Genomic DNA, 17,549 nt, shown 5'->3' with positions numbered 1-17,549 from the left:
AGGTTCTCCACAGCTCTGAGCATAGGCAGTCATCAGCTCCAACTTCAACAATGGCATGATCACTGTAGGGGCAAACAGGATGTTATCTGCGTTCTAACTTTGCAGATCATCTTCTCTCCCCGCTGACGGCTTGCAATGAACCTAATCAGGAAGTGACTGGGATAGGGAGGGAAGGGGGCTGGACAGATCCACTTGGAATTCACAGCATTCCACTAACTGGACACCAGCACAGGAAGGACAGTTTGACAAACCGTGCACAAACTCTGTGAATGGTGGACACATTGTTGAATGTCCCATAAAACCTGGTAAAAGGACAGATTTGCATCTCTGCTGGCATCTCAATCCAAAGGGTCGACAACATTAGAGTATTTGCAAAGTGGAAACTTCTACAAATGTACCATGGAGAGAATGGTAATAGTTGAATTTTGTGGGTTAATTTTTAGGGTAAAATTGAAGGGTCAACTATTACACGTATACCGTGTTGAGTACCTGCATCATTCAGGGCGTTGGGAGCTTGGATGGGCAGCTGGGCTAGGCAGCAAGTCTGTGGTCAGGGCATCAGGATCTCAGATGGAGGAGCGGGCAGCTGGGGCCAGGAGGCAAGTCTGCATTCGGGTCATCGGGTGCTCGGATGGGCGGGTAGGATCTCAGTTCAGAGCATCAAGGGCTCAGAAAGGCAAGCGGCTAGGGCAGAGAGAGACCTCGGTCAGGGCATCTGGTGGGTGGGTGGCCGGGGTGAGGGTCAGCAGGTGGGGCATCAGGAGTGCAGGCATCAGGAGTGCAGGGAAGTCAACTTTTACACACGATATATGGAAAATACCAGATTTGGGGGCTAAAAATAGGGGGTTGACTTTTACACTGTATTGACTATTAAACAGGTATATACAGTACTTTCCAACATTTGAGCTGGAACTTTTGATGTTCATTCCACAATTAGGTGGGGCCTTACAACTCATCCCTTTTAGTGTTGTTGACAAGCATAGGCCAACAGCAAGAACAATTCCTTTGCCGCTCTTCAAATAGGAATAGAGGATAGAAAAGTCCTCAGTTTAACAGGAGACATGAGAGATGGCAGATGCTGAAATATGAAGCAGAAATAAACAACCCACTGGAGGAACTAAGCAGGTCAAACAATGTCACTGGGAGAAACTGAATGGTCAACTTTCCATGTTTCGGCACAAAACATCGACAGCTCTCTTTCTCCCACTGATGCCGATCAACCCATTGATTTCCTCCACAGATTGCTTGTTGCTCCTTGGTTTAACATTTCTGTAGAGGTCCCCCTGCTCTAGAATTCCAATTTAATCTGTGAATCCCTGACCCGACTGGAAATTTAGTCAAAGAGCGAGTTTCCTACAAGCCAGCACAGAGATCCCATGCTGAGCTTTGGTCCCGAAATGGTGCAGGAAAATTGGGGACTCAACCCTTGCTTGAAGGAAGATTGAGGAAGGAGCGACAGTGCATCATCTGCTTACTCTTGGCCAGTGTGTTGTGATTCTTGCATCACCTGACTTGTGCAAGCAATTGCGAATGCCCTGAAGGCCAACTGCTAACATTCCAGCCCAAGCCGCTGACTGATATGGAAAACTTAATCCAGAAATTTAAAAAAACTCAGCACAAACTGTTGCATGAGCAGTGGCAACAAGTGCCCAGAACACCCAATAACTTCAAAAATACTGATCAACACATTTTTGGCTCAAGTTGCTGCACTCAGTACATTTCCTCAGTCATCCATTAATTCACACAATTTACAAATCAGTCAGCGACAGAGAAAAAGAAACAGCCAAAACATTTTTCAACTTCTTTTTTTAAAAATAAATACAGACTTAATTGGCTGCAAGTCTATCTTCAATGCCCCTGTAATTTAGTACAAAACCAGACTATGCTGTTGAAGACATAGCTACACTGGGCAGGGCACTAGGATACAGGATCATCGCTTGCCCAAGATTGTGCTGCATAGCAAACTCTCACTGACCACCATGACAGAGGGGCTCCAAAAAAGAGGTACAAGGACTCTCTGAAGAAATATCCCTTGGTGCCTGTCACATAGAGCAGACCACTGGCGATGGTCAATCTTCTAATCACGTGGCCTGGCGACCAGTCTGTCTCCTCCTTCGAAAATGCACACGGGGCCAAAAGAGATGGAGGAAAAACCGTGACACAGCACTGCCTGCCACCACCACCTCACCTCCTTGTCCTTCCTCTCCTGGGGTGGGGGGGGTCGTTCCTATCAGGCTGTTGAGATGAATATAACAGACCTGGAGGACGGGCGTTGAGCTCCGACAGACCCGGTGGTGAACATGTTTTTCTTTTGTAATTTGTTATTTGTCCTCAGTCAGTAGCATCTTGTTTTTATGTTAAATAAGCATTTTTTGCCTTTTCGTGCAAGTTAAGCTCCTTTATTTAAAAGGTTAATGTGTTCTTTTTTGTTATTATGTGTTGCGAGAAAGGGGGGAGGGACTCAGTAGAAGAAATGTAAATATATTTGATGAATATGATTGTTGTCTGTGAATTATTGGAACTGTCCAGGTTTGGAAAAGTCAAATAAAATATTCAAATTTTTTAAAAGAACCGTGACACAGCAGCACCAAACCCCGAACAGAATTTCCCTCGTAGCCGCTGCAGCCAGGGCACGTCTATCTCACTTTGGCCTCGTCAGCCACCAGCATGCTTGCAGCAGACGTGGACAACCTCCTTCATAAATCTTTGTTCTTGAAGCCAAGCCAAGCCATGGCAGAACCAGGAGAAATACTAAGGATGGTGATGTGTTGAGCAGGTTGGAGAGGACAAAAATGGTCAGTTGACGTTTTGCGTCCGGGTCCTTTACCAAGACTACATTGTAAGTCTAGATTCGAAACATCGACCGACCATTTCTACCCATGGACGCTGTCTGATGTGCTGAGACTGACCAGCAATTCTTTATCTACTAATAGAATGAGTCTACTTCATGGTTCATGCTTTTATTCATCAGTGCAATATTTTTCAATGAAATTAAAAATAAAAATCACTCCTTTTCTCCAATGTCTTTCCAACGCATTACCTGGCGACTTTTCTTGGAAACCAGAGTGGCATTATTTTACCTTTCTTGTTGGCCAGTCGTCATGACACTCCAATTTTCCTCAATAACCCCTCAATCAGAAAGGAAATCAGCTGGAACTCTCAGGTACCAGGCTTAACACCCAGGGTTATTGACAGCTGAGAAGCAACCTCCAAGATCCACAATCTGCTGGAGCATAATTCCCACTACCATTAACCTGAAGGAGACAATCTTGATTGGAACTCCTAAACACTATGACAGACAATGATCTCCAAGAACTGAAAGGGGTGTGGAGATCACTGACAAGGTGCAACCTAACTACCCTGAGAATTGCTCTGATCCAGCTAATGAAGGTGCTCCCTTTCATTTGATGATGAGGTGGGAGTTCCAGGTACAAGGCCTAGTGACAAGGAAGCAGTGCCAATCGGATGTGTCCCCATCCCATTAAGCTCAGTACCAATCAATGTATTTACATCACCACAAAGTTGACAAGAGTACATTCCCCAACATAGAGAACGGAAAGGGTCCACTCAGTCCGAACCATTGGGTGCCAGTGAGACTGAAGGTAAAAATACGAGAGCTGGACAAATATCCACCCAGGAGAACATCAGTGAAGGGAACAAAATGCCTGGTAGTACTTGCTAGATGGGAGGAGCCAACACTCTGTCAGGTTACATGGTCAAACCCATCTCAGACTCAATAATGGAGTGCTGCACTGATAGACTGGCCATTGTTCAGAGGAAAGTTTGAGCCAAGATTCTGCTGCTCTTATTATTCATTCAAGGGAATTGGGCTTTGCAAGCAATCCCAACGTTTAATTGTCCATCCCTAACTGCCCTTGAGAAGGTGGTGGCAAGCTGCCTTCTGGTACTGCTGTAGCCAGAAACATGGGCATATTCCAGTGCTATTCAGGAGGGTGTTTTGACGACCCAGCGATGGTGAAGAAAAGGTGATACATCTCTTTCAGGATGGTGTGTGGCTTGGAGGCAACTTGTAAGTGGCAGTTTCCCATGCAATTTCTGCCTTTGTCCAGTACTACCCAAAGGGCCTTGCAGATGGACAGAAAGGTCCCACTATTCTGTACCAGAGCAAGGAAGTTATCCTAGTGACCTGGTAAACATTTATTGTCCATTAACCTCAGGAACAAAAGGTGTGGTCAGTGTATCGCTGCAGCAGCTCACCGTGAACATGCTGGCTGGTGCCTTACAAGAGCGACTACACTTCAAAGCAGAGTTTGCAACCAAATGAGTGACCTGTCTAAATACAAGTTGTTTGTTCATGGTTATTCATTATATTTCATGCCTGGAGTTACATAGCAGAGATCACATAGAAATCAGCTGAGAATCATCAGACTCTTTCATTCGGATAGTAAACACCATGAACCTACCAGACTGTAGCTGGTTTGTAGCTGGTTCAGAACAGCAGATGTCCTCAGAGATCCCAGTCAGAAATTAAAAATCCTAACTCAACATGTGAAACAACTGTGGATTTACTTCACAGTTGTGTGACCAGGGAAAGTCAGCAAACAACTAATCCAAGCCGCCTCGCAAGCTGCACACTTCCCCACAATCACAAAGGTTTGGCAAACGTGGCGTGGTGACGTCCTGTACCTCAGCACTTCTGCTTCTCATTTCAGGATTCAGCAGCTGAACTTTGGCTTCCTCTCCACTGCGGGAAAACAATCAGTGGCACTCAGCCGATTCCAGCTCCAACCAGAGGCGTAATCAACAAAAACTACTATTAACCCTCAATCACAAACTCTCCAGTAACAGCCCAACTGCTGGCCTACAGAAACAGAAGGAAAGGCAAAGTATGGCATTGCAATTGCACCTTTTACAACCTCAAAATCCAAAAAATGTTTCAATCACTTTAAGATGCAGCTGTTTACACAAGAAACATGGCCACAATTTGTACACAGGAAGCTCCCACATACAGGAAAGAGAAAATGCCAGGTTTTTTGTAATGGTGAAGGATTGCAAACATTGGTCAGGAACAGTTGGGAGAAACTCGTGCTGCATGGCCATGAGATCTTTTGCATTCCCACAGTCAGGTCTTTGGTTTAAACATCAATGCTTTGTTCTCCCAGTGCTTCCTTGGGGGACACCACTCCATTCTGCACACAAGGCATTGTTTTGGAGAATCAACCAGCCTGTCTGAATTTTCTCCCTCAGGCAATCAGTCTTCAGTCCACACTTGGCCTTACAAAAAACATCATACACATCATAGAGAAATTCAAGCCAGGAATTCAAGAGTTTGACTGCCTGGATAGCACACAAAATAATGTTTTCATCATAGCTCAGTACACGTGACAATAAACAACTCAATTTGAATCTATACACAAGGCCACGCATTGTTAAAATTATCACAGCTCTTGACGATTTCCAGAGAAACTGAGAAATAAAGTGGGAAAGATCGAAAAGCCATCTGTGTTCACGGGCAATGATAGGAGCCCTACTGGGTTTTCAGTTTTATTTTTAATAAAAATACAGAAATGCTGGAGGAACTCAGCAGGTCGCGCCACATCCAGCAAAGATAATATAACCAATATTTTGGCCTGAACCCTTCTTCAGGTGCAAGGGCTCAGGCCTCGAGACCTGTTAAGTTCCTTCAGCATTTCTGTTGTTACTGCAATCACAGCTTCTTCCTTGGTTTTATTTCTACACTTCTACTGACATTACTTAGAGCCGGAAGGGATGCAAGGTGGGGGGGGGGGGGAGTGGAAAGAGAGCTCCCTGTCCAATTTAAATAAATGGTCTATAATAAAAATCAGTAAGCTTGACCCTTCCTAACCCCCTGTATCCAAAACAACTCACCTGTTTTGATAGAGCCACTGACTCCAAGGATGTTCCTTTATCTTCAAAAGTTAAATAATCCCATTTGCTCATTATCTGAATTTGGTTCCAAGGAACCTGAATGTGGACAAGGAAATTGACCAGGAACTGGGTGGAATCTAGACAAGGTGATACAAGAAAAAAGGGAATGCGAGGAAATAGCTCCTTCACAATTGTGGGTAAGAGCTTAGTTAGCAGGTGCAAGGTGTTCTTGGGTGTTGTTGCCCATGATGGAGGTGTGGTCCATACCCTGCCCCCGAGCTGTAGATGATAGATTATAGCATAGATTGTGTGGATTTGCTTTTCTTTTTATAAATTTCAGCAACAAGGCTTAAAAAGAATATTTTTTTTAAATGGAAAAATATAGAGTCTGGTAAAGAAATTGTTTTCTTTTAGTCGCACGAGAGCCAAGGCCGTGCTGTTCTCGAAACTTATACTAGATATTTCACTGAAGTCTGCAGATTGCAGGTCACGTGAATAGTCTTGAACAGGATGTAGAATGGGAAGATAAAACCATTCGAAAAGGCTTCTGGGTTTCGTTGCAGAAAGTCCCTGTTGTAGGTGAAATAGAGCACCCACTTTGCAAAGCTAATAAAGTTGTGCTGTAGTTGCATGAGTTGTCAGACACTTCTTTATCTTTGAGCAAAGTTAACACAGTGGCCACCTGGGCTGCATTCCTCCAGACTAGAGATAAAGAGTGCATCTCATTAGCAGAAACTATGCACATCCTACAGAGCAAGGAGAGAAAAAAACCTAACACAGCCATGTTGCTAATGCTTGCTTTGTTTGGCTTCATCAACCTATCCACAACCCCTGAGTATGTGAACAGTGTCTGGTGACATTCTAACTAAAGTAGTGTCAAAGGATGCACCTAGCAGCACTGTCTATTCTATTGGACTGTACCAGAAAACTTGCTTCTCCTTCAAAAAAAGTCTGAGCAATAAAACACTTTGAACACAAGACAATCCAGGCAGGGGTCTGCACAGAATAGACACTGGATTCTGCTGGTTGGTTCACCAGGCAGACTGCTGACCTCACCACCAGATCAAACACCACTGACCTTGTCATTGACAAGAAGGACGGCGCCCCCCGGCCTCGGGCGGCAGCAGTTCATCAAGGCCTTCATCAAGGTTCAACCCAAACCATTATCTAACAGTGAACTTTTATGGCCTGTTCTCAGGAACGCAGTCTGAGATGAGCTTTGACTGTTGCTGGAAGTTCAGCAGCCTCTGATCTGCCTGAAGTGTGTTGTTCTACCATTGGAAGAAACTGCCCATAATCTGATATTGCAGAACCAAGAACTAAAAGCTGAGGGACACTGGAGCTCAGTGCAGCCACCCAAATACCCACTCCCTGTTGAATACTGGGGTATATACCTGTGCAGAAACCTCTTGTACTTTTGGCTCGTCAAAGAAAATTCGTGACAGAAAACATACAGTGGGGGTACAGTATTTTTGTCACCTCACCCCATTAAACAGAAGAGGCAAAGGAGGGAAGAGAACAACTCAAAGGGGCAGCAGACCAGAACACAGAAGAACAAGGCTCTACCGTGGTGGAGGAGGGAAGGGAGATGTCATCCCATTACTTTGAGCTATGGCGATCAAAAATTAAAGGATGGTGGCACCGTGCTCAGAAAGCCAGTGCTAGAAAGGTCAAAACATTTGCAGCAATCTTCAGCCAGCCGTGCCAATTATGTGATCTAGGCTTCCCTGCCATCACAAAACAAAGACATTAGCCAAGTCTATTCACTCTGCGTGACGTCAATTGGTTGAGAGCACTGGATACACAAAGGCCACAGAAGCAGGTGGCATCTCAGAGGCTGCCCTGAAGATGTGCACTCCAGACCTGGCTGTGCCTCAAGACAGGCTAGGCTGTTCCAGGACAGCTATTGCAGTGGCATCCTCCCCACAATGTGGAAAATTGCTCAGGCAAATCCCATTCATAAAAGCAGGACAAATCCAATCCAGGTTATTACAACTAGCCTACTGTCTAACACATTAGAAATGGAAGCATCCCTGACAATGCTATAGAACCAGAGATGGCCAACCTTTTAATTTAGGCATACTGCACAGTAACAAGCTGTTTCAGCCTATGAATCTGTGGTGCTCAATTAACCTACACCCCCAGTACATACTCATGAGCTGAAAGACCCTGTTACCGTGCTGTGTGTCTAAATTAAAAGGCCACCCCGAGACATTGATTTACCAATGACCTGTTTAGGTTTCATCAGGAATCTCTAGTGGTCTAGGTTAGCCATTCTCAACAGGTGCCAAGTGCCCCCCACCCCCCCCCCCCAAGGGTGGCAGTACATTTAAGGGGAGGAGATGGGGTCCACAGACTGAAATCAAAAATTTGTTTGTTTTTTATGTAGTGGGTACGAGAGAAGTACAACAGAAACCAACTAAACAACTGCTTCACAGGGAGGGGGGGGAGGGGCAAAGTCCTAAGGTGGGGGGGATAGCCAAAAAAAAATTGAGATTGGCTGGTGTATACCTCTTTGCACCCTTGGTTCAAACATGGATCAGAGGTAAATTCTCAATGCAAGTTGAGAGTGGCTTCCCTTGACATGAAGATAACATTTTAACAAGGGTGCCCTGGAGAACAGGCCAATGGGTGTCGAAAGGTGGGGGGGGGGCTGGAAAATCACACCAACAGCTGCAGTTGTACCTCTTCCAAAAGAGGACAATAGGAAGTCAATCAAGGACATCACTGCAAGAGATCCTCTGCGTAATGCCTCGGCCCAATCATCTTTACCTACTTCATTGAGTACCTTCCATCCATCATTGAGGATCAAAGATCTACAACCTTCAATTCCATTCATGGTTCAAACAGAGAACTCTGTGCCTGCACGTAGTAAGCCCCATACAGCAAGCAAGCACAGGCTGATCATGGCGAGTAACAATCAGGATATAAAGATGCTAGGCAATCATGACATCCAACAAGAGATCTAACAACTGACTGATGTTCAACAACATTGCCATATCCCCTCCTAAGGGTTACCACTGACTCGAACCCCAAACAGACCAGCCACATAAATACGATGGTTACATGAGCATGTCAAAGTCTGCTAACATGTGGTGAGTGACCCACCTTTGAATCCCCTGCCTCTCCCTGACACCATCATCTGCAAAGAAATCAACACTACATCATTCTGTTTGCCTGTATGTCTGAAATGTCACCACTATCACAAACCTCAATCCCACTCAGGACAAATCAACCACCTTGGTAGGAAGCCCTACCATTCATTCCCCACCAGTGCACAGTGGCTACAGTGTGCACCCTAAGAAAGGCTCTGCAGTTAGTTGCCAAGGCTTCTTTGACAGCACCTCCCAAATCCATTACATTTACCACCAACAGGCATGGCATCAGACAAATGGAATCACAACCATTTATTTAATCCCCTTCAGATCCCCAAAACCTACTTGAGGGTCAGTTCCCCTCCGATTCACTGAATATCCTGACTAGAAAATATATCACAGGAGGTTCATATATATAAAAACTCTGTCCCCAAAAATCACTGTGGGAGCATTAGGCCCACATAGTTCTTGATGGGAGTCACCCCATCTTTTCTCAAAGGTTAAAAATACCTGGGACATTCAGATCTTTAAAAAAAAATGAATAGAAGAAGGAAGTCCCATGGCAGGTTACAAGGAGAGTAGTTTAATAGGTAAATAATATTTGGAGCACAGGGTAAATGTTCCAAAGCAGTTGGATGAAATGTCTGTTCTTGGGAACAAGGCAATGAGAAACAAGAGTTCAAACAGTTGGGAGTGGTAGAGATTGTTTTCCAGTTTCACTGTAACCTAAAACCATCACACGTGCGTTGCTACCGATACCTACCCCTCCCAAGGAGTCCTCCCATAGGTGTCACAGCACCAACTCATTCAGAAATGTTGGTGTCAGCAAGTCCTGAGTAAGAACAGGGAGTGCAAACTTTAAAACGTCACATTACTACCCGACTTGCACCCACCCCATCGTCTGCACAGATGAGCCCAATGCTTCCATGAAATCAGGTCAAACTGCAGCAGGTTCTGCAGCAGAGGGAGCCACATAATCACCTTTGATGGCCCCAAACAGAAGGAAACCAGGAGCATTGGCGACTGAGACAACAATTTCTCCGTGTCAGTGATATGGGTTTTGGGGAGGAGTGCGCACATCCAGCGAGATCAGGTTTACGGAACAGCACACCTGTCTTTTGTAAAAACATACACACACCGAGAAAACATCCATCATCATCCAACATTTTCTGTTACTACTTCAGATTTAGAATTGAATTGCTAATTATTGCCGCACGCACTGAGATACAAAGCTTTGCTCTGCATGTTATCCAGACAAGTCAACACGTACTCTTGTGCTCAAGTACAGCAGGAAGTACAATAATAAAACAAAAGAGCAAGATCTAGAGCAGTGGTTCTCAACCTTATTCTTCCATTCACATCCCACTTTAAGTAATCCCTATTCCATAGGTGCTCTCTGATTAGTAAGGGATTGTTTAAGGTAGTATGTGGGTGGGAAGAAAAAGTTTGAAAACCACTGTTTTAATTGTACCTAATTGACTCGTTATGTGAATGGTTTCATAACTCCAGAGGAAATGGTTCAATCACAATTTTCTCAAACAAAATATTTCAGTAACAATTGGAACAGTGGTTCTCAACCTTCCCTTCCCACTCACATCCCACCTTAAGCAATCCTTTACTAATCACAGAGCACCTATGGCATAGGGATTACTTAAAGTGGGATGTGAGTGGAAAGAAAAATGTTGAGAATCACATCTAAAGAAAAGTAGTTAATACAATGCAAGGCATCAACTTTTATCAATGAGAGCTTAATTTAAGACTGAAAACAAGAAAAATGTCCTTGAATCTGGAGGTTAGTATTTTCCGAGGGGGGGGGGGAGAGAAAGAAGAGAGTATGCCAAAGTAGGATGGGCCCTTCAAGATACTGTCAGATTTCCTGAAACAGCAGGAGATATAGACGGAGACGACAGAAGGGGAGGTTGGTTTGCTGATGGCCAGAGAGAGTTCCACAGTTTGGATGTTGAATGGCTGGTTTTCCCCCAGGGATACACCCAGATTTCAATGCATGCATTTTTAAAGTTTAAATGAAATCTACACACACCACACAGAAACAGGTCCTTTTTGCTCACAAGCCCGTGCCAGCCAATTACACCTAATTGATCTCCAACCCTGGTACATTTTGAAGGGTGGGAGGAGACCCACACAGACCTGGGGAGAATGTACAAACTCCTTACAGACAGTACCAGATTCGAACCCGGGTCGGTAGTATTGTAACAGCATTGCGCTAACTGCTACACTAACTGTGTCATTCCGACATTTGAAACTGATGATTACAATGAAGAAATACAAGCAACTGCAAATGCTAGAATCTGGAGCCAACAAAGAAGCTGAAGGACTCAGCAAGATTTTTCAATATGGGTCCCAAGCCAAAACGTTGACTGACCATTTCTCTCCATGGCTGCCTGACCCATCGAGTCCTTCCAGCTTCTTTGTTGGCTCAAGATTCCAGCATCTGCAGTTGCTTGTGTTTTTCTAGATGTAAAGCCTTCCTTCCTTCTTCCTTTCAGCTGTCACTCAGATTTGAGGGTGACTTGCATCCACTCCAACATTTTCAAATTTTGATGCAGCTAATGAAACCAATGCAAGAGTGCAACTCTCACAGATGGGGCAGCCTGCAATACATAGGGCCTCGATATTCCTGATACATGGTCCTTCTCTTCTCTTCAGTAGTAATCAGCAAAAATGCTGCACATCTTCAGAGAACATCCCAGAATGTCTTTCTCCCTGCCTGATACTCTTCTCCCACCAACGTGCTTGGAAAAGGACTATTTTGGAAGTGAGGTTGGTCTTGGAAAGGACACTGACATTAGTTCATTATTGTTCCAGGGGATTGAGGTTTTCGTAAAGATTTCATTGGTGGTATTTTAACATTGCCTCAAGATGCTTACTTCAGGTGGTTGACGTCACAGAAGCACATAAGCGGTCAAGAATCACTGCTGCCCAGTAAACCACGTTTTGTCAAAATAAAGAGAATACCTTATTCTCAATTAATCTTGGGCTACGTCGGTGCATTAAAGGTGTCAATGAATTTCACTGTAAATGCTTACCTTCCAAAAGGTGACTCCATATATGGGAAGTGATGCACAAAGTCACAGCCAGTGAACCATTATTACTGGAGGGCAGTGTAGGGATACAGCAAGGGCAAGATGACAAAAGACCTTTTCTCTAGTGGATGTCGAGTGCAAGACCCTCATGTTTTGCTGAGTCAGTGATGTCTTGCTCAGCCTCTTAGCAATCATGATTACCATGCTGCCTCCAGGATCCAACTCAATGACCAAAGTTCAGGTGACCTTGGTTCTGAAGTAGAGTCCCCACAATTTGAACCATCACCACCATAGGAAGTTTGCTGAAGGCAAGGTGCGGTATTGCCACAAAAAAAAGTGGAATTAAGTGTCTGTGCAATGACACAGCTCTGTTCGACTCTGGTTTCACCCATATTGATTATCATTGTCCCCTTAGTTAGCATTGTGGAGTCAATTAAAGATGAAAATAACTTGCGTGGCCAGTTATACTTGAGGAATGTGTTTCACGTTCCCTCCTGATTGGTGCTTTTCATGAAGTCACAGGACATAGTGTGGAGTGGAGGTTTCTTTTCAGCCCAGACAATCTGCCCACAACTAGACTTTAGAAAGTGAATAAAACCAAAGTAGTCAAAAGATTCCAAAGCACAAGATATAGATTTGCAAGTGATGATGGCTGACGATTTCCAGGATTTGAATTTTGTGCAATACTTGACAATCTGTCTCTGGAACTCAGACACGTTAAAAAGGGATCCATTGGCAATGCTGAACATAATGCAGCTCTGAATTCAACCAAACATCACCCAGAGGAAAATTACTGTGATCATTACTGTCTAAAGTAGCCACTCTCTACCCCCACCCCCTCCCCAAGGACTCTGCTCAGAGTTTATGGCAAATTTCTACAGAGGTGTGGTGGAAAGTGTGCTGACCAGCTGCATTACAGTCTGGTACAGGAACACCAATACCCCTGAACAGAAACCCCTCCAAAAGCTAATGGACACAGCCCAGGACATCACAAGCAAAACCCTCCCCACTATTGAGTACATCTACAGGGGATGCTGCCGTCAGAGGGCAGCAGCAATCATCAAAGACCCACACCACCCAGCACACGCCCTGTTCTTGCTGCTGCCATCAGGAAAGAGGTGTAGGTGCCACAAGACTCACACCACCAGGTTCAGGAACAGTTGCTACCCCTCCACCATCAGACTCCTCAACGACTCATTTAAGGACACTTACTTGTGCACTTTATTGATTTTCTTTGTTCTCTCTGTATTGCAGTTTACAGTTCTTTGTTTACATGTGTGCAGTTTATTTTTTGCACTACCAATTAGTGGTAATTCTGCAACACCCACAGAAAAAAGGAATCTCAAGGTTGTATGTCATGTATGTATTCTGACGATATGAAAAAAAATCTGAAGCAGTCTAGCTTTGGTTTCTTCCATACTCTCCCCTTCCGACTATATAAAAATTATTTGTTACTCGAAGTGAAAATAAAATAAGGCTTTAACTTAAATATGCTACAGGTCCAGGGAGGATGGGGGGGGGGGGGGTGTTGAGATTGGCTGATCTAAAACATTAGGGGCCAATTTTAATCAGCTCCCAGATTAATGATTTCTTGAAAACACACTCTTCACTCAATCCAAATTGTTAACTCATTGCCATGCATGGGTCAACATTTTTCCTCCATCCAGTGAATGCACAAGAAAAAAGAGAGGGGGGAAATGGAAATGCGAGAGGAAAATGACGAAGCCCTCAAAAAATGCAAGTATTTCACTGAACAAACCCTCCCCAACCTCTTCCTCAAGAAATCAGCCACAGACCTGTATTTCACATCCAAGCTCCATAAACCACAAAACTCTTGGGATGGCACAGCAAACATTAATGCACAACACATGCAGTGGTACAAAAAAACACTCCAGATTCACAGAACATAAACAGCTGGGATGGAGCAACAATCAAACCTGTCACTGACCTGCTTATTAATCATGTCATTTCTCACCCATCCACCACTAAATGTCGCAATGACAAGGATAAAGTGGGACCACCGAGCAGAGGGTCTGACAAAGGCAGGTCAGTTGCAAATATAGTCTGCTGAATCAGTTATATCCCTTTAACCGATGCCTTCCACACTTTTCACACAAACCAAAGCACTTCACATCATCGAATGCTGCAGACCAAGTGGCAGTCAATGGGATCAGCAAGGGGGCTGACAAGGTTAGGTATAGTGGACAGGTGAACCCGTGTCTGTGATAGACAAGCCCCTGCACAGCACAATGGGAACGTCAAACTCAGCTCCTTATTCACATCCACCGCATGTTCACCTTCACCCACCCCGAATTTGACATCCAATAGTAAGTAGTAAGAGGGGGGTCTCCACCATGGATCTAATTATTGATGATTAGGACAGGGCCACCAGGGGAGCACCGGATAGCACACAGACAAGCCGAGAGGTCCACCGGTGCCACAATGAGATGGATTTAGTGAAAGGATGAAACGCAACAGCTCTGGCAGTCGCGAAAGGATGGGGTTGGAAGAGGAGAGGGGCGCGGAAGAAATTAATTAGATCGCCCTCAGAACCCAGCACCCATAGCCGTATGGTTCTCCCGTGTTGCATCATTTGCAGTGAGGCAATTGGGGTCATTTTATGGAACTTTCGGTTCCAGCCGTGTCGGGATGGGATGCCTTCCACCGGCACCACCCCCCTCTCCCCTGGCTGTCAACCTACAGGCAGCCCCCTCTTCCGCTGCCCGTGAACCTTTCCCAATACCCGGCTGGCCGTGAGCCGCACAGAGAATGCAACTTCTCCAGTTTCCCCTGGTTCCAACCCCTCCAGTCCTCTGGATCAGCCCGCAGGCAGGTCGGACTAAACTCGGTCGGTACAAGGGAGCAACAGCGACTCCACGCAGGGCGTGGGACTGGAAAGCAGGACAGAGACACGGAAACTTCCCAAACTCTGCTCCCGGGCGAGGGAGGCAAGAGCCTCGGAGAACAAACCTCTCCGACCCATGTCCTCAGTGATGGTCCCACCCAACTCGGCGGGTGGGGGGGGGGGGAGGCACGACTTGAGAGAACGAGGGCGGGGGGTGGGGGAAACTCTCCAGGGGAACTGGCCGTGGGGTGGGGGGAAAGCACAAGAACCTGCCTCGGGGACAACAGGAGACCGGCCGGCTCCGCCCTTTCGGGCGCTCCGGTCCAGGTTGGCACGGACGCGCGAAGGTGATGGCTGAGCCTCCGCTTACCTGACAGTGCCTCCCGCTCGCACTTCCAAGCCACCGAACGCCGCCTCTCGTCTCGTCCCCAGAACAAAGAGTCGCTGGCCCCCAACCTGGCGGCGCGCCCACCCTCACACGGCGCCCATTGGACCGCTATCGCCGAGCTGCGCCTTCATTGGGGTAGGCAGCTGTCCATCGAAACGCAGCCTCCCGTTTCCATTGGTTCGATCCCGTTGTGGAGGTTGATCAGCCTTTTTCCTGCGTTCATTGGTTGGATCACCGTACGCCCAGCTTGTGATTGGTCCTTTTCCAAGACAATTGAAGGTTGGGAGGGGTGGGTCCAGTGCTGATTGTGTCCGCTCGGCGGCTGCGCTGGGCCACACCTGAGTGAGCGTGAGAACTTAACTTCGGTGAGTCACCGGCCCCCGGCCATCGAACAGGTTCGTCCAGAACCCCGCAGCCGGAACACCCGGTCATCGTCGCCAGAGTTTGCCTTTGCAAATATTTCACGGTTGCACTGTCCAAAGTTTCTAACAAAGGGATCGACCGCAGACGGACAGGGAACGAATAAAGATGGGGTTTTACAATCGTGGACAGAATGATCGGATTTGAAGGGGAGGGGGATTCCAGACGCGAGGTCCTGGTCAGCTGAAGGCTGGAGCGGGGGAAGGAGAATGCCTCCTGGAGAGGACTAGAACTTATCGAACGGGGGCAGGGATGGGCCATTTGAGCTCTGAACCAGTTGCAACGTTAAATAAGACCAGGACTTTCCTAACCCTACTCCTCGATTCCCAGTGCACAAAGGCAACCCTGATCAACATCATCGGTGATATCCTGTCACTCCTTGCTGTGCTCCGCTTTCTGATTGCCTCCCGATCGGCTTCCAATAGCTTCCCGACCGAAGAGGATGCCTGTTACATGCTGTATCCTAGCGCTTCCACACCCAGTCTTTCTACGTGTAATTTCACTGCAGCGTCTCTCTCCCTCCCACGCCTTACCCTGAACCATTAACCGTGTTCTCTTTCCACAAATGTTACCTGCCGAGGAGATCAACATCCTGGAACTTCGAACCCAACACAGGAGTGGATCGAGGATCACCTGGACCTTTAACAACTAGAAAATGCCAACAAACGCAAGCCTTTCCTCATCCTTTAAAAGAGATACGCAGATGATCCAAAAATAGGGGGAGTGGTGGATAGCAAGGAAGGGTTTCAGGGATTACAGAGGGATTTGGTTTGTCTGGAAAATTGGGCTGAAAGATGGCAGATGAAATTTAATGTAGAAAAGTGTGAGGTGCTTCATTTCGGGGAAAAAAATAATCAAAATAGGACATATGCAGTAAAGGGGAGGACAGTGGGGAATGCACAAGAACAAAGAGATCTGGGAGTTATGGTGCAGCATTCCTTGAAGGTAGATTCCCATGTTGACAGGGTAGTTAAGAAGACATTTGGTATGTTAGACTTCATAAATCATAGCATAGAGAATAGGAGCTGGGAAGTGATGCTGCGACTGTTTAAGGTGTTGGTGAGGCCAGGTTTGGAGTATTGTGTTCAGTTCTGGTCTCTAAATTATAGGAAGGATATAGATAAGGTGGAGAGGGTGCAGAGAAGATTTACAAGGATGTTGCCTGGCTTAAAATACCTAGAGTACAGAGGAAGATTGAAGAGGTTAGGACTTTATTCATTGGAATGTAGACGGTTGAGAGGGGATTTGATAGAGGTGTTTACAATTATGAAGGGAATAGATAGGCTAAATACAAGTAGACTCTTCCCCCTGAGAGCAGGGGAGGTTGAAACAAGAGGACACAAGTTGAGGGTAAGGGGGCAAAATTTTAGGAGAAACATTAGAGGATGATTCTTCACTCAGAGAGTGGTGGCTGAATGGAATAATCTTCCAGAGGAAATAGTTGAGGCAGAGTCAATTCTTTCATTTAAGAGGAGGCTGGATATATTCATGGATAGGAGGGGGTTGGAGAGCTATGGGTGGAGAATAGGCGGGGGATCTAGTGGAGTTGTTTGAGTGAACCGACGAGGACTTGAAGGGCCGAGATGGCCTGTTTCCATGCCATAAACTGTTATACATGATTTGAGAAATGCCCAGTTCTGGGTCTCAAGGTTGGGGAATAATAACATTCATCAGTTTAATGTATGAATTATTCTTACCTCCGTTCTCAATCTTCTAGAATGTCCATGACTCTCCAAGGTCCTCACAAGTAAATTATTTCAATAAAGAACATAGACCATTTTCCAAGTTGTTTTTTTTTTTAATTTTTTATTTTTCACACCATAAATCACATTAGCCATGATATACACTATTTCTTTTTCACACATATACAGTGACTTTTTCTCCCCCCCCCTCCCTCTTCCCAAGCC

General features: G+C 45.7%; 1 protein-coding gene across 3 annotated transcripts in view; it reads right to left on the bottom strand.

Annotated features, from left to right (window-relative positions):
- LOC138747669 (junction plakoglobin-like) overlaps window positions 1-15,310 on the bottom strand; it is a 77,756-nt gene extending 62,446 nt beyond the window's left edge. For 2 of the 3 annotated variants that reach the window (XM_069907143.1, XM_069907147.1), the window contains exon 1: window positions 15,205-15,310. The gene's annotated coding sequence lies outside the window, so the exon portion shown is untranslated. Of the gene's footprint in view, window positions 1-4,424; window positions 4,562-15,204 lie in introns of those variants that run through there. The other variant, XM_069907144.1, reaches the window with a different exon arrangement.
- Between the last annotated feature and the right edge of the window lie 2,239 nt (window positions 15,311-17,549).

Source organism: Narcine bancroftii, chromosome 12 (genome assembly GCF_036971445.1).
Source record: "Narcine bancroftii isolate sNarBan1 chromosome 12, sNarBan1.hap1, whole genome shotgun sequence".
In the NCBI taxonomy this organism is placed as follows: Eukaryota; Metazoa; Chordata; class Chondrichthyes; order Torpediniformes; family Narcinidae; genus Narcine; species Narcine bancroftii.
This window is presented reverse-complemented; position numbering and strand designations above follow the sequence as displayed.